This window comes from Haliaeetus albicilla, chromosome Z (assembly GCF_947461875.1).
Source record: "Haliaeetus albicilla chromosome Z, bHalAlb1.1, whole genome shotgun sequence".
Taxonomy (NCBI): domain Eukaryota; kingdom Metazoa; phylum Chordata; class Aves; order Accipitriformes; family Accipitridae; genus Haliaeetus; species Haliaeetus albicilla.
Window position 1 is genome coordinate 56925476 of NC_091516.1, and position 22616 is coordinate 56948091.

General features: G+C 37.9%; 1 pseudogene; it reads left to right on the forward strand.

Moving 5' to 3' along the window:
* The first annotated feature begins 11430 nt into the window (after positions 1-11430).
* LOC138683905 (uncharacterized) overlaps positions 11431-22616 on the forward strand; it is a 108521-nt pseudogene continuing 97335 nt past the window's right edge.

Genomic DNA, 22616 nt, shown 5'->3' on the forward strand with positions numbered 1-22616 from the left:
GGGCAGGGTCCACAGCTATGACGCCTGTATATCCATACAGGTGAATAAGCAGACCTACCAGAGTATTGAAGAACGCTCTCCAACCCTTTCCAAAGGCAAGAACCCTAAGTCCAGCCACCTTAAGTGCATGTATACCAAGGCATGTAGTCTCAGCAACAGACAAGACAAATGCGAGCTCTGTGCCCAGTCTGAGAGTTATGAGGCCATAAGAACCACAGAAAAGTGGTGGTTAAAGTCACATGACTAGAAGACCACAATGGATGGCTACAAACTCTTTTGGAAAGATAGGAAGGGAAAAAGAGGAATTGGAGTTGCAGTTTATGTAAAAGAGAAATTTATATGGAGATAAGCTATGGAGACCATGAAAGTTCTATTGAATGGCTTTGGATCAAGATTAGAGTGATCATCACCAAGGGAGAACTTATGTATCTGTTACTGACCTCCAAATCAGGATGATGAGGCCAATAAATCCTTATTTTGGCTGCTCAAGGAAATCTTGGGACAAGAGAACCTGGTCCTCATGACTGACTTCAATTACCTGGACATTTGTTGTAAAACAACAAAGCAGTACACAAGTTATCCATCAGGTTCCTGGAATGCATTGAGGACTGTTTTCTGCTACAGATGATGGACATGCTGGTTCGGAACAGTGCATTTCTTCATTTACTGCTCATAAACCAAGAAGACTTACCTGACAACATAACTATAAATGGTAGTCCTGGATACAGCAACCACAATATTGTGGATTTTAAGATGCTGCTGAGCACACTGAAGACCAGTAGTAGGACATGGATTTTAGAAGAGGCAACTTCAAGATACTCAGAGCCTGCGTGCGAGGGAGCCCATGTGAAACAACCATGGAGGGCAAAGTAGCTTTTGTGTGCTGGGAGTTATTCAAGAGGAGCCTCCTGAAAGTACAAGGGGTGGGTGGCTATGAAGAGGTCAGAGGCTCTCTTTTCACAAGGACCCACACGGAGAAGACAAGGGGCAATGGGTACAAGTTGCACTGGGAGACTTTTCATCTCAACATGTGAATTTTTTTACAGTAAGAGCAATCATTCACTGGAATGTCCTCCCCACTTGATGTGGTAAAGTCCCCATTGTTGGAGGTTTTCAAGATGCGATTAGACAGAGTGCTAGATAATCTCACCTGGGATCCCTTTCCCATGAAATGTTGGACCAGATGATCTTTTAAAGTCCCTTCCAACCAGGGCTGTTCTAGGTTTCTATCTACCTACATCCCATCCCTCTAATTTTGAGGGAGAAATATGTGGTACAGAACATCTGGTGTTTTCCAGGATATGTTTAGAAATGTATTAAAAAAATGATTCCAGCATACAGTTCGCTATTTTTTATATCTTCAAAAGACATATCACTTTACTGTTTAAAAATAGTTAGTAACTCAGGTCTGCCAGACTAGGTCTACTTTTGTATTTTATTTAAGTCTGATTTGGATACTTTCTTGGTATCTGAGCATCTGAGAAAGTGAAAATGATCACTGAAAACAAGCATAATTTGTTTCTTTAGTCCTCTAATAAGATTGCCTAGGTCTGGGAGTCAGTTAAATAGAACTTTAATAGAATCAATATGGAAGAATCAATACAAGACTCAACAGTAGTCGAGCCCCTCCTCATTGGACTGGTGAGCTTTTTTAAGTGGTGGAAACTTGTGTGTTTGTCTCAGTGACTAAGCTCCTTCTGCAGGATTTTAATATAACAGAATTAAACACTTATTTTTATATAGGTTCCTTCGGCAGCTCAAATAGTTATGAACAGAAACAGTCAGACATGCCAGTGTATCAAATAATGCCTCCCCATCCTACAGAGATAACTTCTTCCTCATTGGGGAATGGAGGTGCTGTGTCTCTTAATGCAAAGGGCTCTCTTTGCACAATCTATACTTATATTTTGCACCTATAGCTCACTGCTTAGCTAATCTAAACACACCTATTCCTGTCTAGGAAGTAATACAAATGCCTATTTAGGCAGATAGTTGGCAATTAAGTTTATCTCCAGAAGCATACATTCCTCACAATCTACTAATGACTCTAGTATCTTTATTTCTATTTAAGATACTCTTGTTCAAGGTCCACCTATAGATTTCTGAAAATATATATATATGAACTTAACAATTTCTCATACACTGAAACATTTTCAAAATCAGCTGGTAAAAAAATAAATGTGCAACAAATAAATAGTGGCAGAAAATTGCACTCTGAAATTAAAATGTGACACATATATGAAACTTCTGTGGATATTGCTGCAATTAGCATTTTTCCTGTAAACATTGTAACCCAGGGAAGTTAATTGGAAATGACGCATATTCAGTCTTATAAATATTTAAAGAAAGAAAGATTATGGAAAGGTTTAATTGCTTTTGGAAAAGTGCATTTTTATATATACAAACAACAAATACATATTGCAGCACTTTTAGTGTTAGCAGAACTCTTATATTTAGTACTTTCCCAGTAGTTTACTGGATTTTTGACCATGATGCCTGGTAAGATGTGAGAAATTTTATATTTTAGGCACTTCTATATCAAAGCAGCAACATAAGATACTACCCATCCATTTCTTTGTAAGTGCAATATTTTTTTTTATGTTCAAACTTAATAATTAAGGGTATAAATCAAAGCACTCAGAAGCTTGAAAATGAACAATTTGAAAGCCAAAAAGCAGTACCATCTATCTTGCTTGTGAAGATTATCATGCAGTCTTTAAACACACAGTCCAGTTATCACTGAACCCCTTTCTCATTTAGTTTAACCAGGCTGCCCTGCTTTAAGAATACATCAGAACTGCTGACTCCAGGATGATATTGTCTATATACTTTGGGTTAACTTTTTGAATAACCCAGAGTTTACCAGTGAATGTGGCAAACACCTCTTCAGTCTAGTGGAGGAAGCAAGGAGAAAGAATGATGCTTCAGCTGAAGCAGCTGAGCAATGTCTTGTGGCTGTTCTGCCACAGCGCTTCTACAGGAGTCTTGACAAATGACTTAAAACTGGGCTTTGCAGCATACATCACAAGTACTTTGATCTGCTCCAGGAGATGATTTGTAGAAGTGTTTAGTAGGGAAGCCACAAAGTGGCTAAAAATTTACATAACTTGAAAACTCAGAGCACAGATCTTCAAAAGATGAAAGGCATATTAAACAGTACAGAGCTTTGCACTTTTGAGGAGAGACCATTACCAACATCTGACATACACATGCCTGCAGTATGCCTGCCTGTCACCATTCTGTGTACTTTATTTTGGAAGGCAAATGAATTCCTCCCCCATCCCCCCCAAGAACCAGAAATTAAATGTAGATGCTCAACAGTTATCAGGAGTCTATTTCATTGTTTTACAAGGCTGTTAGAGCAGTAGGAGAATAATACAGAGGAGAATAAAACAGTAGGAGAATAAAACAGAATAATTTTTGAAGCCTTGGTTCGTAGAGTTAAACTGGTGGAAGCTGAAAATATCCACCTAATTCTTACTGGTATCAGTCACAGTTATGCAGAGTCCCATACTCCTATCTGTGTTTCCTCAAAGCGCAAGTGACTGTAAATAAGGACTAATATCATCAGGGTTAAATACAGATTCCCCATCATCAGATTTACAGATGGAAGCATTGTGCAATGTTTCATGCCTGGGCAGTGTCTAAACCGCAACTTCACACTATCTAAAATCTACTAACAATTTAATTCTAATTTGGGTCAAGAGTCTTTTACTGTTGCAAAGACAGTAGTACACATCTCAAACATCTCAGAACAGGCAACGTACTACACATGAGTAATAAATTATATATTTACTTACTTATAACATTGAAAGCCAGGAAAAAATTGTTTTGTGAGGATACCTCAGCCTAATGCTGGAGTAGAATTAAAACACACTGTGTCCCCTTAATAGGACAGTCACTGTATAACCTTGCAATATCTCTGAGTTCAATCCCCTTCCCACCCCAATCCTGACTCTTTCCACAGACCTCACTTTTCTGATTGCTCTGTGTGGAAGAAACATTCATCTCTCATTTCTGTAAGACCAATCTGATTTTAACCTCTCTTTGCATTCAGCTCCAATTGAAACCAAGAGTTCAACTGTGCCATAGCTGATGCATGACAAGCCCTCATCTAACTGCATTAGATCCAGTCATCTGTGATTTCGACATCATTCCTGATGCTTTCTGATGTTTTATGCACAGCAACAATGAGGGAAATGTGAAGGCCATTTCACTGTTGCTGCTCAGGTTCTAGATAGTACAGCTTATACTCAATGTTGCTGCAGCTGCATGGGGTTCATCCCACTGTGATGAAACATGCTATTCCTAAGCTGATCAAAGCTGTACATTGCAGTAAATAATAATATTCCCTTAAGAAATAAGAAAATGAAGCGCTCAAGTGTGTTCCCTTAAGAAATGGCAAAACTAAGCTCTCAAATATAACAATAAGATAAATACTTAGTATAGAAAATCAGATCTCAAATAAAATGAAAATGGAGGGGAATTAGAAAACATTGTCACCATGGTACTATCTCATCCATGTCTAAGTCTTGAAAAGAATGTGTTCTGATCATGTACTACACCTTAAAAGTATAGGTATCCACTAGATGCTTCATTTTCTTTACACTCAGACAACCTGTGATATGCACTCATCTATCAATGTCGTACTGCAAAGCAATCATGAGGCTTACCTAATGAATGCTAATGACCTTCTTATTGAAAGAATAGTAAATCTGTATGTCATCAGCTTAGCTAAGGTAACTTAATCCACATTTAATTTAATTAACTTAGGCAATTAAGACAAAGTTGAAAATCATATAAGTTGAAAATCTGATGTTGTAAAGATGCTCTGCAATCATAATGAACAATTATTGTACGATAGTGTTTGATTAGGGAGATTAAAATCAATCTATAGTCTCAGAACGAAAGTTTAATTGAGGATGAAAGTAGTTATAAGCAGAATAATCAACACACAGCTAGAAAGGCTTGCCAGCTATATTCCATATATTCTGTATTGGATACCACATAATCATGAGTAAATGCCTGGCAGTTCTCATCTGTGAAAGTCTTAATTCTAGGTGTGGAGGGCACATTAAAAACATTGAAGTGAAATCCTAAAAGCAGTCCAGGTGTAGCTTGTTTATTTGGTTTACACAAAATTAAGGTAAGAGCGTAAACAAATTATTTCAGCAAATGGTTAGGCAAGTAGCTTATACAGACACGTGCTAAAGAAACTGAAATTTAACCTTTGTCAAGGAGACCAGGTAACTGACATATAGAACTTAAAATGGAAAGGGTTTTGGAAATTATGTTATGTCTCAGTGTTTAGATGTTTCTGTTCTTCCTTCCCAAGGAAAGCACAACTTATGTTCCAATCCTTCTCCCCATCTAAAACCTATTTTCCTTATTACTAGATGCATTTAGAAATAAAGTTCAATACTCATGAAATCTGTTATTCAGTGAAGTTCAAAATAATGCATTCAATGGGTGCTAAGGGATAAAGGAACAAAACAAACATACTGCAATGGTGACAAAAAGGCAAACACACAGGCCATGCTTTAAATATTGCAATCTCTAACAAATATGCTCATTTCATCTGAATTTGTACTAAACCAAAACAAATATTTTCATAAAACTCCACACAGAGGTACTTGTCTTTTGTGGTTTATATCATGGTCCTGAAGAACTGATCCTATGATCTTTTTTATTCTTATTGCAGAGCTTCATAGGCATACGCTATAAGGAGATTTTTCTATCTCCTTCCCTGCCAAGTATTCTCAAGGCATACTCTAGCCTATGGAAACTTTAAGCAAGTCCTCTGAGTCATCGAGGTTCTTTTGTGTACTTTTTCCCTACATTGAAAAAAGTGCTTGGATTCTTGTCTCATGCTTCTGAAAAGCACAAAACATTGAGCAAACTTATCCACCCTCTTTTTTTACGTACACCAAAGTCTGTATGTTGTTTCTTCAGCACTCATTGCAGTTGAAGCAGTTATATAAAAGCCTTTGCTGCTTAGATCCAGTTCTGCATACTAGATTCTTCTGAAAAAAATGACATTTATACACACACATACAAACAGAAAGCAGTGTGCAGCTGAAACACCCAGACTCACTCTTATCTTCCTGTACCAAGTCAGGACATCTTTTTGCATTTGTGTAACTGACCTGTAATCTCACACTGTTTTATTCATGCTAGATGGAATTGTCTCTTCTGATCTGGGCTATATTCGCTTGAATGCAAATTACTATGTTACAATTCTCATTTTTTTCAAGCACCTTCCATTGGTGATGTTAGCAGCAGGTTAAAGGCTTGCCTTTTAGCATTGTCTTTTGTTTGTTTGTTTGTTAAATCTGCATGTTCTGTATTATTGTTTTCATAACATTTATTCGATATTGTTGCCTGGAATACTGGGCCACTGATTCCTCTCCTCAATGTACACGTGTTGTGGTTTCAGCCCAGCCAGTAACAAAGCACCACGCAACTGCTCGCTCACTCCTCTCCCCCCCCGGCCACAATGCGATGAGGAGAAATATAAAGGCAGGCTCGTGGGTCAAGATAAGGACAGGGAGGGACTGCTCACCACTTATGGTCATGGGCAAAAGACAGGCTCAGCTTGGGGAAGAAACAAAATCAGTTTAATTTCCTACAGATCAGATCAAACCAAGGATATTAGGAAGTAAAACCACACCTGAGAACACCTTCCCCCCACCCCTCCCTCCTTCCTGGCTCAACCCCACTCCCGGTTCTCTCTCCCTCCTCCCCCCAGCGGCGCAGGGGAACAGGGGATGGGGTTGGGGTCAGCTCCCCACACCTTGTCTCTGCCGCTCCTTCCTCCTCTGGGGGAGGACTCCTCACCCATCCCCTGCTCCACCGTGGGGTCCCTCCCACAGGAGACAGTCCTTCACACGAGCTTCTCCAACGTGGGTCCTTTCCGCAGGCTGCAGTTCCTCACAGACTTCCCTGGCGTGGGTCCTTTCCACGGGCTTCAGTTCTTCCTGGACTTCCCTGGTGGGGGTCCTTTCCGTGGGCTGATCTTCAGTCACAGGCTGCTCCAGCGTGGGCTTTCCCATGGAGTCACAGCCATCTCTGGGGGCATCCCCCTGCTCTGGCATGGGCTCTCCCCAGGCTGCAGGTGGGCATCTGCTCCCCCACTCCCCTCCACGGGCTGGGGGGGGACAGCCTGCTGTCTCACCAGGGCTGCAGGGGCATCAACCTCCTCCAGCACACCTCCTCCCCTCCTTCCGAACTGACCTCGGTATCTGCAGAGGGGTTCCTCTCACATTCCAATCCAGCTACTCACTGCAGGTTCCCCTTCTTAAATCTGTTCTCCCAGAGGCACTACCACCGTCACTGATTGGGTTGGCTTGGGCCAGAGCCTGGTCCGACTCAGAGCTGGGGAAGCTTCTAGCAGCTTCTCACAGGAGCCACCCCTGCAGACCATCCCCCGCTACCAAAAAACCTGTGCCAAACAATCCTGTAATAACATGCTACAAGGTACAGTACAATAGCTTTAGTTTTCCGTGCAGATAAGCTTTTTATTTTGCAGTAGAGCCTTCCCCTGTGCCTTAGGCATAATGCTATCAAACAATAAGAACTAGAGCTTCTGATACAGTGATTAAGTGCTTGTTTGTTCATATACTTGTGTGAGAGAAAAACTGTTTCCCATTGCCAAATTTATAACATTTCAACTCAACTAAAATAAAATGCTATGTTTCTCCAAACAGGACATATGCTGTCTTCTATAAATGTGTGATGACATCTTAAAACTTGGCCATGAAAATAATAAGAACTGTGCAACCATCTTTGACGTTGGTGTGTGCAAGTCTCCCACTTTCCTACCTTTTCCAGGATGGAAAGAATGACACTGCTTTGGCACCTGCGCAACCAAGCACTTCAGCCTGTGCTTCCCCACCAAGAAGGTCCAGCTGGAAGAATAAGAAATTAGAGACTTCTACTTTAAGGTTCTTTTTCCTGGAAAGAGGTAAAGGGCCTGATCCATAGTCCGTTGATACCTAAAATCTTTCTTTCAGTCTCATGGTTCAACTCATCTTTACTGATCTCTACTACAGTTTCAGCTTGCTGCTTGAACCTACCCTTTTCTCAGCAACGTAGTTTACCATGTCCTTTCCTCCACTGTCTTCATTTTGTATTTCCTTCTTTTATCATCGTTTATTGGGCCATGCCATTTGTTATAGGATTTTGTGGGAGTAAAGGCTGGACTCAGGTGCAGTTAAAGTATTTTAGTTAAAACAGAAAAGCTGCAGCTGCCAGCTCCATGTTTGAATAATTTGTGCACCAGACCTTCCCAAAGCCATGTAGGAGGCGTAGCAGAACTGAAGCTGAATCCCAATGACATTAACTTTTCTGTAATGACCTTACCACAGCCAGCCTTCTTGTACTGTAGTTATACTATGCTTTCAAGGAAACAGAACAGTTGGGAAAATGTGAATTAATTCAGCCCTTTTTCCTTTTTCATTTGTGGGGTTTCTTACCTTTTCCTTCTTATTTCTCCACCCTTTCCCTCCCCACAGATCATCTATACACAGGTTTTCCTGTTGTGTTTCCTGTTGTAGAATAGTGTTACTGGTGGCTAGGCTGAGCTTCAGTGAAGGGTTTAGACTGAGCCTAATAAACACTCAATTGGATTAAGCTGGGTATAAATAAACAGAAAAAAAAACCTTAAAGAACACTTTATGCACAGTCTTTAATAATGATTATAATAATTATAACAACAACAACAACAGAGTACCACTCCCTGGAATAATATTTTCTTTAGCTGATTTTGTTGCTTTGTAGTTTCCCTACTGGTTTTGTACATAGTTCAGAGTTTTTAATCCTCCTAAGCTTTCAAATGTTACCAGAGAAACTACCTTCTTGCTTATAGTCTGCAACAGCTTTGTGTTCACAAAACCAAAAGCATAGCAGTCCTCAAAGTTAGTATGCTGGGTTGTTTACAAAATAACTAGATTGTACATGTGCTTTACTGTCTTGACCTAATGACTGCTATATTAGTATAATATCAGTATACAAGGTACAAGAACATCTACTGAATAACAACCATACAAACTGGATTGTCACAGGCAATCAAGGTTCACTGATTTGCGTAACCATGAAAAGCAGCATTTGAGATTTTTTTTTCAGTCCAACATACAGTCATCCTGCCACATTAATGTATTATAGTATCATACCACTCTTCTTAAGAATTGACAGTGTGACAGTTAAAGCATTTGCGAACCATTTTATATGGTTTTCTTTAGATTATATCCATCACAAGATATTAGGAAACTATTTTAGTGGTATCTTTCTTTTTAAATGACATATGCTAATGACACAATATTTGCATATGCCATGGTATTTTGGTAGACTAAAAGACCTTGAGATTTCAAGGCTCAAGACTTGAAAGCTTATGCAAAGAACAGCTATTAATTTTCATTTATTTTTCAGAGGTAAAAGTGATCAAACCAGATGGCAAAGTCTTTTGCTTACACATCATAAATAAAGACATAAATAAGAAAGAAGAAAGGAGCTCTGAAGTACTGCTGTTGTTTTTAATTATCCCACAAAAATATCTAGAGTTCAGAGTTCTTGCAGATACTGAGAGTGATTAAAATAGCTCTGAAATGACCATAAATCCTCAAATTTTTTCTTGACTAGCTAAATTTAGAAAGTAAAAGCAACTTCTGCCTGATGTTCCACTATTAAAGAAGGCATCAGAACTATAATGACTTTTGAGCAATATCACTCGTGGCAATAATTCCTATATTTTCATCCCAGAAAAGTACTAAATCTCAGAAATCATCAAGGTGACCTTTAGAAAAGATTAGAGATTGCTAAAACTTAGAAGTCATGCAGCTGATGTTAAAGATTAATTATCTGATATTTAGAGTTTTAATGAAAAAAAAAGTAAAAATACTCTTCCAGTATTTGGTCTAAGAACACTGGTTTTCTATGATTTTATTCTGTTTTTCTCCCATGTCAACCTCTCTAAATCATCCCTATCTATATACAACAGATTACCAGCATTTGCATGTCCAGATAGACGCAACTGGTATTGATTGTAGCATGCCACTTGGTTTGATGGCTAAGTAAAACCTACATCAATGTTTACCTTTATTTTGGTGGAGGCAAACAATACCTCAATGACTAAATACTTTCAATACACTTTTAAATAATGAGCTTTCAAAAGAAAAAAAGTTTTATTGATTTAGGTCATATTTCGCTTTTTAAAAAGTCTTGGTTTTGTATTCTTTGAGTTCTAATATTCTTTTAAAGGGTATCTTAACAAAAATCATAACTAAAAAGATCAATAAATAGTGAACAATGCATTTCTTAAGATAAATAGATATACTCCATGTATGTAAAACATTTAAAGTAGATAAATCTTTGGTTTAGTCTTTCAGCAAAGAGTGGTTTGAGTTCACAGTATTCCAGTACATCACAGTATTCTAGTACATCACAGTATTCTAGTACTTCACAGTATTCCAGTACTTAAACGGTGGTTGTAAAGAGGTTGGAGGCTCTCTTCTCACAAGGAGCCATATGGAGAAGACAAGGGGCAATGGGTACAAGTTGCACTGGGAGACTTTTCATCTCAACATAAGAAATAATTTTTTTACAGTAAAAACAACCATTCACTGGAGCGACCTCCATAATGAAGTGGTAGAGTCCCCATCACTGGAGGTTTTCAAGATGAGATTGGACAGTGTTAGATAATCTCATCTAGGATCCCTTTCCCATGAACTGTTGTACCAGATGATCTTTCAAGGTCCCTTCCAACCTGGGCTAGTCTACTATTCTATGATACGATTCTATGACTTACAATTTAAGTGAAGCAAAGTTTTGTACATCTAGACCACAAATACGGGTGAAGATGCATACAACTAATACTGTTTCCTGATAACAACTGAATGCACAGTTTTGTACAGAATACAAATATCCAGCTCTACCTTTACTATATGTTGGACCTTCCACTCTTTTCCTCAATCCGTCTTCATACATATAACTAATTCAGCATGCTTACCCTGTAAATTCTATTTTTCTTTCTCAAAATTCAGTGTTGTTTTTATATGAGAATATTCTTCATGAGTATGGCACATTGCAAAATCATTATGATAGCATTTTCTGAAAATATTCTCTGTGACAATATTCACAGAATGTAAGAGTCGGTCAGAAAATCAGCATTGTCTCAACATTGTCATCAGGAACATGAACAGTACGTTACCTGACAACGGCCTGTTTGGAGCACAGCGACCAATCCCAAGGATGGAATGTGTGGTACAAGGTTCCTGGAAGGTACCTGGCTGGAGCCGTTAGAGACTGTCAAAAAGGATGGATTGCAACTGTTGCCATAACATTGATGAAGAAATCATGAACTTTAGGTGAACTTTGCTCTATTATAATACCAAAACACACTTCCTGGTCGAAGGCTGCCCGCCTCCAAGACTTACCATGCCTCGGACACTGACCCTGCGCCTGCGTGATAGCCTTGCTCGAGAAGGGCAGAGATATGATAACTGTATTCTGCAAAGGGTGGAGACCCCTGAGGCAGAGACGGAGCAAGGTGTGTTACTAAGCATAAAAGATGACTTCTGAACAACGGAATTTTGAAGCTTCCCCATCAAGAACCACGGCGATCAATGATGCAGCATTAGCTGCACCCGGGACCCGGGACCAGGACGTCTTGAGATCAGTGGTGGTAGCTATAACCTCTCTTTCTCCTCTCTCTAAACTTAACTTTACTTTTGTCCCTTCTTTCGCCCATCTCTAACTATCGTGTGCCTCCCTACAGTCAATACAATAAAGTTTCACTGTGTGATTACTGCTATCCCCTTTGGTGTTGGTCACCTTAATTTTGCACTTTCGAGATCGTAGCAAACGAACCATCACGAGTCCATGGACCGTGAATGGACCGTGACAGAGAAGGAAAGAGCTGAGCATATTTCTCCTCTTGAAAGTGTCTCTTCCTCCTGTCTTTTCAAATGGAATAGTGTTTTCTCATGATTTAAAGTGACTTTTTGTCAAAAGAGATGTGTTTTATTCCCACCCTTCCTATTAATGCATGTGATTAGGTATTTATCACCTGAATTAACCATCGTTGTTCTGGCTGTTCAAATGCTTAGGTATATATGTGTCCATCTCCTTGCATCAGCGAATATGTGATTATGCTGTCAGTTTAGCTATGTACTTGTGGCAGAACATCAGAAATTATCTGCATTTTTATAGGGAATCGGTTTGCAATGAACTATCAAACCTAATAGGACTGTTTTGAACCTCGACCCCTTACTCTTGTTGTTTGGTAGGTTATGTACCAGGGCACAACATAGCATGCTACTACATCAAAATAACAAGTTTATGTCCATCTCAGAAGTAAGTGGCTGGTCAAAGCAACATTGAAATAGCCACTCCGGTTGCAGGAGGATGTGGAGCGTGAGAAAAAGTTGCTGTAAAAAGCTGTTGCTTCATTCAACTCTGGTTGTGACAAAAAGATTAAGGATGGTTGTGAAAGATCTTTTGTGCTCCTCAATTCAATCTACCTCCATTATCCAAGAACAGAAAAATCAAATGAAATCTGATGGCATTGATCATAGTTCCCAGTAAATAGTAAATATTATGCCATTATCAGACTAAAATAAGGATTGATATGTCTGTCTGCATATTTTAGTCTTTAATTTACGTTCCTCTTTCAAATTAAGACAGAGCAGACTCTGCAATAAAATTTTTTTGGAAGCTCTTGATCTTTTATTTTGAAACAGCATTAAAACTGGAGCATTAAAAGAAAGCTTGAAAAGTAGCATTCAGTCTCCAGAAAAACAGCATTTCAGTGTACAAGTGCAAGTAAGGAAGATGTGCTTTAGAAAAAGACAAAAGGTTGCCATAAGGCAAGAAAGAGGGATTGTGAAGGATTTGTGTTTATGCAGTCACTGGTCATAGACATCCAGAAGTATGATCATTAAAAAATTTTGCTATAAGTTCTGCCCCCCTCCACCCTTCCCCGAAACTGAGTATGTCACACCAAAATAGTATTTCTGTAGACTTTTATACAGAGTCTGGTCTACATTCAGTTGGATTTATAGACTTGACAAAAGAAATAGAAGTGAAGCAATGCAGGAAAAAACATGCTTTTCCCCTTTCTTGATTTAAGTGCTGCTTGCTATATTATTGGGAATTGAGATGGTGAATCCCTACAACGGATATTCACTTTGAGGATAACCACATGTGAATACAATGTGCTGGATTCTTCTCTTCCTATCCCATTCACACTATCCTTTCTGCACACTGTAATTAATATTATAAACTAGAGTTAACACTGAGTTGGAGCATTTTGTAAGAAAGCCACTGCTCACAGCTTCAGTTCTAATTATACCTGGCAGGGCTAAATCATGAAGGATGCTTATCCTGAGCTGCTTAAGCAGTTTTAAGTGCTAAATTGTGAACTTTTTCCTAAAACCCACCTGGTCCACCTTACAAAGTTTCTGGAGGAAAAAGGAAGCAAGGGGAGAAGGCTACGCAGCAATGGTAGCTGGCATTCCTCAAACAGGTCCAAGCTGTTGGCAAATACAAATGCTTTCCTATCCAAATCACAAGATAAAGGCTTTAGATCACCTTTGGAAGGAGTCTGTGCTACCAGCAGGTTAAAAGAGCTATTGCATCATAGAATAGATTACACTTTATAGTTAAACAGGCCTGTTACCTTACTATTTCAGAGTGCTGTTGACCTCAGCATGTGCTGAATCCAGCATGCTACAATTAAGGGGAGAGGAAGGATACAAAAAGAGAGGGAAAAGGAAGTGTATTATTAGCAGCAGGAATTAATTTCTTAAATATTGTCCTTTAAAAATCCTTTTGTCAGAACATTGAAATCTCACATAGCGTAGGTGAGAGCTACTATCTCCATGTCAGTCTAAGGCTTTACTCTTTTGCTTCATCTACCATACAGAAAGCCTAAAACTGGTCTGAAGCTACGTCGCACAAAATAGCAACCAAACCAAGGTAATACTAATAGGGGCATGTTTATCTATGAATGGTCTGTTCTTGGGAAGAAAGCTTAATTTTTCTGTAGTTAGTGTCAGAACATCAGTGGCTTCCAGGGATGTAACAGTTCTGACTTATTAGTCTCAAAGGACCAGAGGCCCCTTTTTTATTTTCTACTTGTCTTTGTTCCTCTCTTCTCACAACGAACTGAGCATAGCTCTAGCTAGCATCTAACTTAATTTAGATTGTAATAAACAAGTTAGCTGCAAAGTCTTCTCTTTGGTGCATGCATAGTTTAATGTTCTGTTAGAACTCTTGATTAATGGATGTTTCAGCTCCTAAGTTCTGGCAATGTGTTAATGAATATAATAACAAACTGACATGAACTGAAGAGAAAGGAAAAATAATCAAGTCTCTGAAATGAGGAGATAGAAATAAGCTGCTTTTCCCTGAATAATGTATTTGCACAAGCTGCAGTCCAAGTATACATGTAAATGATTAAAATCAAATAAGCAATAATAGGAGACTTTGATTTTCATCATAAAACTTTACACTGAAAACAGGCTAATTTAGAGTAGCAGCATAAATGATTTGTGTGCAATTAGCAGCGCCTACATAGAAAGCCTCCTCTCTTCAAGTTGTGTAAGGTGCTTTGCATTTCTGTGTGCAGCAATAAGGTGACATAAACTGGTGTAATTGTTAGGCTGACACTGCAAACTACTGCAAAATTACCACTTCACAACTGGGTGACAAGAGAAGGAGTAGCTTGGGACTGGTTTGGTGGATAAAATATGTAGCAGGGGCACACGTATCCCCTTCTGCTGAAAGTGAGAGCACCCCTTTCACCCGTATCCCTTTTGACCCAGTTTCCTTTCCTTGTTTGCTGTTGCAGGAACTCTGTTCACCTTTCAGATCTCATTGAACTTGTAGGGTTGCACTATTTTTAGCCAGGATCAGGGACTTGGCTTGTCCTGGAGGCAACATATGTTATGCTTCTTAAATCATCCACCCCTCAGCTTTGTAAGAACAGAACTTGTTCATACCTTCTAGTTGTTAAAATGGTCCAGTTGCTACTTTTTTTATATTCAGACCAATGGATCTATGTATTTTATTTGCCAATAGCATGAGTGTGATTCTATCACTAATGACCTCTGAGTTATCCAGATGGTTCTAAAATAAAAGTTGTCACATGTTTGTACTACAGCAAAAGAAAAGGAAAATATGTGCTCTGTGAACATCTGAATTTTTCTATTATTTTAATCACAAGTGTAAAGAGTCTAATAGCAGATTTCCAGACCATTAGACTACTTATAAATGAATTCTGGTTCTATGTGTGTAGAGATTAAATTGAAAATTCTGAACTATTAAACCTGTCTGTGTCGCTGAAGACAGTAGATAAAGAGTGCAAGTTCATATCTTATTTGCAACTCAGCAAACACACAGCTCATGAGGTGTGGAGTGCCTGACCTCATTATCATCTGCCAGGTCCATTTCTTTCCTTTCTACAGCAGTAATGAAAGAAGAAAGAAGAGGCATGTTTGCCTTTTGTTATAGAATCATCTGGTTATACACTAAAATTTGCCTTGTTTTAAAGCCTAGTTTCTGTCCTTGTCAAGAACCTTCACACTGTCATAGAAATTAACATAAAAGCAACAGCTCTCACTGAGTCATCAAACCTTTTTCATTTGTTCTCCTGTCTCTAGAGCCTCTCTGTCTCTTTCTACAACCCACTGCCAAGTGATTTTACATCAGAAAAAAAACCATAAAATTATACTACGTTAGTGAAACAATGCTATATTACAGGTGATCATTGCTTCAAGGTAGATCAAGATTTTATTGTAATATGTTCATTTGCAGGACTGAGTGTTTCTCCCACCCCCCCCCCCCCCTTTCTGCAACTACATTGACCAGAAATTCATAGTATTTTGCTCTTCTTTGTGTTATTATCTTTTTTTTCCCCTCCTTTCTTTTCTGATTCCCCATCTGATCTACATGTTCCCTGCATTTTTTTCCCAAATAACTCCTGCTCACTTGTAACTTGTGAATAATTGAAAAAGCTTTTCTCTGAATGTTTTAAGAGTTATTTCACAACAGAGGTTTCCTGTTACTCAACAGTCTTTTCACACAGGCTTTCTTATGTAGTGAATTTACACTTGAGTGCTTGGAAATATTCCAATCCTATTATTATTATTATTATTATTATTATTATTATTATTATTATTATTGTTGTTGTTGTTTTGTTGTTGTTGTTGTCATTTTATTATTGTTATTATTATCAGTATTAGTTTCTTCTTTTCTGTTCTATTAAACTGTTCTTATCTCAAAGTTTTACTTTTGGTTTTTTTTCCCAATTCTCTCTCCCATCCCACTGTCGGGGGGGGAGTGAGTGAGTGAGTGGCTGCGTTGTGCTTAGTTGCTGTCTGGGGTTAAATCACGATAGTAATATATTCCTTTTGATATATAGCTATATCTTTCATCAGTGATGTTATTTGGCAGGTTTGGGACAGTCTGAAGCACTTGAAGTATGGGTTAATGAAGGTAGCAAAGTCATTAGTCACTCTGAAAAAGTAAGTCACAACAAAAAGTAAACTCTGTTTCTCTGAATTGGAAGATTTAGTTAATCAGGAGATAGAAATAGGTCATAATTGCTTGTGGTTACCAAGCCATTTGAAAAGGAATCTAGAGCTACAATTATGCAAATGGCCCTAATTAAAACAACACCACTTTGAATAAATAAATCCTCATTAATTTTATGCATATGGCAATTGTGCTACAACCTTATCTAAAACCACTGATGCACACCAGCACTGTTTACAGTAAGAAGTTAAGATTTGGTATCTTAGAGTAAAAATAACAATAAAAGTAGTAAATGAGAGGACAGTTAAATTGAATTAGTACTGTGTACAAGTTCTGACTAAGTTGTAAATCAAAAAAGCAAACTAAATTGTACTGTGTTCATGCTTTATGATAACAAAACTATCCCACTGTTGCTGTGCCTAAATAAGTCTCTGCAGGTCTTCCTGTCATGAATGTACAAGGAAGAAGCCTTTGTGGATATTTCTGTAAACAACTGCTGCACTGCACCAAAATTCAGGCCCCCTGGATGGACCAGCTGGGGCTTTGGGTGCCTGTGTTAGCAGTGACATCTTTTCCAGGCAATGATATTACTGAGGAGAGCAACTGGGACTGTGACATCTGCTTCAACAGTACTTCCATCTGGTCAGCTTCAGACCAGCCTTCCTAAGCAGGTTCTCCAAGTTTAATGTCACTTCACCTACTTACTTCAGTTAGAAATGGCAACTCAAATGATAGAAATCAGCCATCTGGAACGAGCACATACCTTCCTTTCCTTGTTTGGTTTTTTTTTTGTTTTTGTTTTGTTTTGTTTTGTTTTGTTTTTGTTTTTGTTTTAAGACCTTACAATGTATTAATGGATTATGGCTGCATATTTCAAAGCATATGCACATACTTGTGTTGGGGTAGATAGATTTGATCAAAAAGCCTTATGTAGGGAATTTCTCTTTTCTTCAGAAACCTTTGTAACAACCTGGCTTCCTGTTCTGAGAAGTAAAATCTGTTCTGAGATTTGAGACTAAAGAGTAATCTAGTCCTATAAAGACTCCTGGGCACTTAAACAGTCTGAGGCCAAGTGAGGACATACAGTTTCCACTGGACTGTGGAAATCAGAAATTCGTGCACAGTGAAGAACTTACTATGGGTGTGTGACATGAGGATTGGATTCCACTTGTATTTTACCTTTAATCCATTGAAAATACATCCCAGGCAGGTGTTAGTCAGATAGAAGAGGTTATACACTTACATTCATGTACATGTGCACACACACGTTATACACACACTCACAAACCAGGAACGTTCAGTTTGAGGTGTATTTAAAGGAAGGATTTTCATAATTGCCTGGATGAAATAAAATGGTTCTCTATTCTATTAGGAAGCAGCCAAGTAAGTATTATATTTAATTAATGTGCAAAATTTCTGTGATGGTCAGACATGTCACACACAGGATGTTCTAAAGCTGCTGAAGTTATCTCCACTATAAATTTCTGACTCTACTATAAACTTCTCTGAGGAGGAGATTCATTTTAGGCATCTTGTATAAAACCACACAGGAATTTATCCACAAAATCATTTATACAGGTGGAAATTGGTTCAAGTGAATAGGAACAATTGAGATGTAAATATATTTTTAAAAAGACACCTTAAACTATATCTTATTTTTTTTACAAAATAGTACTGCTGCTGTATGATACTGATGATAAACCATAATTCATGACCTACAATTTTTGTGATATATCTTTGGGAAAGGCAATGATTACTGTAACATTCTAAAAACAGAGAGAGTAATATGTAAACAAAGAGATATCTAAGGAAAGGTGAAGGGTTTTGTAATGAAGATGGTAAAACAAAACATGGTAAAACTCAAGCCAGTATTGTATTTTTAATAAGTTCAAACTTCTGAAGGTCTAGTCTTCTGGTACTGAATATTGTCTGGCTCTGTAGAGCATATGGAAGTTATGGCAAAGTTTATAAATTCTACTTATATTGTCAGGAATATTTTTTTATCAGCAAAATTAATCTTTTTTAATAATGAGATTTTTGTCCTTCTATGGGATGTTTTAAGGAATTTTTTAAAAGTAATTTTAAAGGGTTTTTTTGAAAGGCATCAAGACATGTTAGTAAAAGCAATTTTATTTTTTTTTCCCTTTGGCCATCTAAGAAGATTACAAAAGACAGATGAGCCCTGAGGACAGCATAAGAAATATTTATTTAACTAAAAGATGTTTTAGCTATATTTCTGACCTGATCTTCTAGTTTGGTCTCCATGAAATGCCATGATAGCTGATGATTGGTAGTTGCAATTACTATTAATGAAATTATTAATTCTTTCCTGTTCTTAAGAGAAACAGAAAGATACCATTAAAGCTATTATTTTCTTTGGTTGTTGATGAGGCCACTTCATCCCTTTACACAGATATGTTCTTCTTAAAATTCCAGGAGAAATTTCTTATATTCTATATGTAATGTTAGACTACAAATTTTGGATGTGATAAGTTAGGCAAAAAATCCCAAATTTCTTACAACCCTTGATGTATCTCTTTTCAATATACTGTGAGTTCTAAGGGTGAATGAAATGCGGTATGGGAATTATGGCCTGAATACATCCATAGAAAAAAGAAGGATAAAGTAGTTACCAAGCAAGCTTTAGATTCTGATTATTTTCAGACTCTATGTTGCATTCACTGAATGCTGTGTATGGCATCTTTTAGACTAGGATAAGGGTCTTTATTTTCAAAACCTCCAACACACATACTTGAGAAACATGTAAAATAGGCTTGTTAGGTTGCAATGTTCCATAAATATTTTGTCTTTGTCTAGCACTTTGCTTATTCATTTTAAAACTCCTTAAATACTCTTCTGCTGATGTCAATAAAGTAAGACATCAGCCGCTTTACTCAGAATGATGGGTCTTCTTGCCTGTTACTACATATTTTTCAGCTGTTCTCTAGGTGTCAAAATAACTCTTCCAGAAAGATGCCATGCAAGGAGTTAGGAAGAAAAAAAATTACTGAATAATAATGAATCACTTGTGCTTAATTCAACCTAGCATTAACATACACCATAGTGAGGCAGTTTGAAGATGTTGGGTAAAAGAAGGGAAGAACACAGCGCAGATTAAATGACAGCCAAAGCCACATGCAAAAGGAAACAAAGGTCAGTGATTTAGTTAATCCTGATTAAAAAAAAGGAATTTGTTTCTGCCTAGCAACTAGGATGTTACTACTAGCAACTTGCCATTGAAAATGTCACAGGCTGAAGCCTACCTCAAAGCACAGCTCAGATAAATGAGACCTGGAGCACTTCTGCCCAGTTTGAACTGATGAGATAATTAGATTAATACAGTAGTGTTAGACTATGTAATGTAACTGCTGCTAATGTCACACTTGCCATAACACATCTGGGACAGGAGGGCAGAGGGGAACAGAGACCCTGGTGAGAGCCACTAATGGTCCTTTGGCTAAGGAAATGCCAAAAATGTTGGATAAGACTACACAATTAGTGGGGTCATTGATGGCCTTTGCCAATGATCAAATCTGAAAAGCTGTTAGAAGGGAAAACAGTAGTCCCTTGGGAGGAGACACAGATATGCACCTCCAACAGCATGCAGAGGTCTGAGCCTGAGAAGGACCTACCAGGGCCACAAGCAGCTCAGGTGGGCACCTCGAGTGGTAGGAGTGAGCATCCTCCTCCCCTGGGGTTTTGGTTTGGGTGGGTGCATCCTGTGGGTGCCTTGCAGGATAGAAATCTCTATCCACAAGGTCATTCCTACTCAGGGGGTAAAAAAAGGTGATATGTACCACTGCTTGTTATGACTGTGGTCTTGTGGCTCTGCACCACTCAATTCCCTTCTGACAAAAGTTAAGGATAGGGGAGTAGAGAAGAAAACTGAAAACAGGAGAAAGATGACCTTGAACTAACTACATCAAGAAGCAGTATAAGGCCCTGAAAAAGCAGAAGAGGAGACCAAACTTCCCTGCACATAAGATTCAGTCACTTTCTCGTCAATTTAGTGTATCTTGTAGTATCCAATAATAAAGGCACACACGATAATAAAGGGTGACTGGTGATGCGATATGTCACTTTGTTTCACTTTAAACCTAAGCATCCATTTAGCATCAGCATGAGGCTTTCCTTGCTTGCCACCTTCATCACAAGATGGTGGCAGCCCCGCGACATTGGGTGGTGGGTGGCAGCTGCCCTCACATGTGGCATCACACCACATGCTGGAAAGCAGCACCTGTGCGCATGTGAAGGGCAGCTGGTGGTCTCGTTTTTGCTGGAGCAGATAGCACATTGTTCTAACTAAATGAACTAATTACCATAAATAAATCACATTGCATTCTTATTGGAAAGCTTATCAGGCAGTGCTATTATAGCCTTTCTGTTTGGGCCTGAGAACCTTATCTTCCCAGGCCATGCTCCTGAAGTATAATGTACCTTTTTTGGTAGAAAAAACTCATTCCAAGGTTCGAATGAAAATTAGATTCACAAGAGTAATACCAGTATTGTGGTACTCTTGAATATGAAATGTGATTTTATTATTTCATGACTCATAATAAAAAGAGTAAAAGAAAGCATGTAACAGCAAAAAAATCCATAATTCTACTTCAATATACAGTATTTTTAAATAAAAAATGTAGTTCATGAAAGATGTCTGCACATTTTCAGTCTTTAGACTAGGATGCAATTTTTCTATACACAGGCTAGGAGACTTGAAATGAGAGTACTCTCTGAGAGAAAAGCATGAACATTATTGTTCATTAAAGAGCCATCCATTGCTCAGTAAAACATTACCCTATGTTATAAAAATAATGCATCCCAGGGTTCACACTCTGCTTAATCTTATTAATGTTTTAATATTATATTTATTATAATAATTTTTTTCTGGGCTAGTTTCTGTGTAAATAATAAAAAATTAATGATGATCTATATATGATCCATAAAAAGCACAAAATGTTGTTTTGAGAGGTTCAGTTTTTCATTACTACTGATATGTTGGCCAAATGTTCTGCCTGTGCCAATGGGCACATTAAGAAGTAGGGAACAGTATAATATAACACTACAAATTTAGCCATTGCTTGCTTATTATGGTATGCATTATGTTTAAAATTTTTTAGAAGTTCACACAGAACGATCCTACTGTCTAGGATTTGCTGTCTAGTTATCAATCTATAAAGTGCAACCTTTTATCAAGCAATATCCTTTATGTAATAGAAAATCTGCAGTAAAGGGAATTGTCCTCTTCATCATAAAATATGCAGTGCATTCCAGTTAAACAACTTGGAATTTATAGCAGCCAGATGCTCAATCCCTATAAATCAGCTAACTTTACTTTAGATGGAGATACAGTAGTTTGTTTTCACTCAGGAACTTGCTAGCCACATATTTAAATGAGTCATAAGGACTTGATTACAGAAATATTGCCTTTTAAATGATGCTAGCACAATTAATTTACCATTTCCATCCTTTCTGTTTAAACCAAAATAAAGGTGGACAGGGTCACTACAGTGCTTCTGTAGCATATCTGAAGCTTATAAAATCTTTACCAATGCAATCTTGCTGGAAATATCTTAGTACAGAGAAGGCCTAACCCGGTATTCCTCTAAATCTATGCAGTGTTGAAGTTGTTTAATAGGTGGCTGGGTTATGAATAACCTAGTTTGCCTATTGTGTGCATAATAATCTTATTCATACAATTACCAGGCAAACATCTAATGCAAAGCAATTTCAAAGGGATGTCCTTATGATGAAGAATTGATATACTTATTGGCAGAATAAATCCAAGGACAAAAAGTTACGTTGTGTATTTGGACAAAGTATTCAACATGCAGAATAAAGATATGGTTGAGAACAAGGAAAAGCCTCATTTTTGTTTCTGTCTTGAGACAAATAATGAGGTCAACCTTATTTTTTGAGCTTCAATGAAGGGCTATGACAAGTAAGAGAAAAAGATTTAAAAGTACAGATTCTTCAGTCACACTCAGTAAAATTTTTTTGTCTCTAAGGAAAGAGGAGGAATAGTAATAATAAGTGGGAAAATTATGATATTGTTCAAATTGTGTTCTGAGGACAGTTTAGGTATGCCT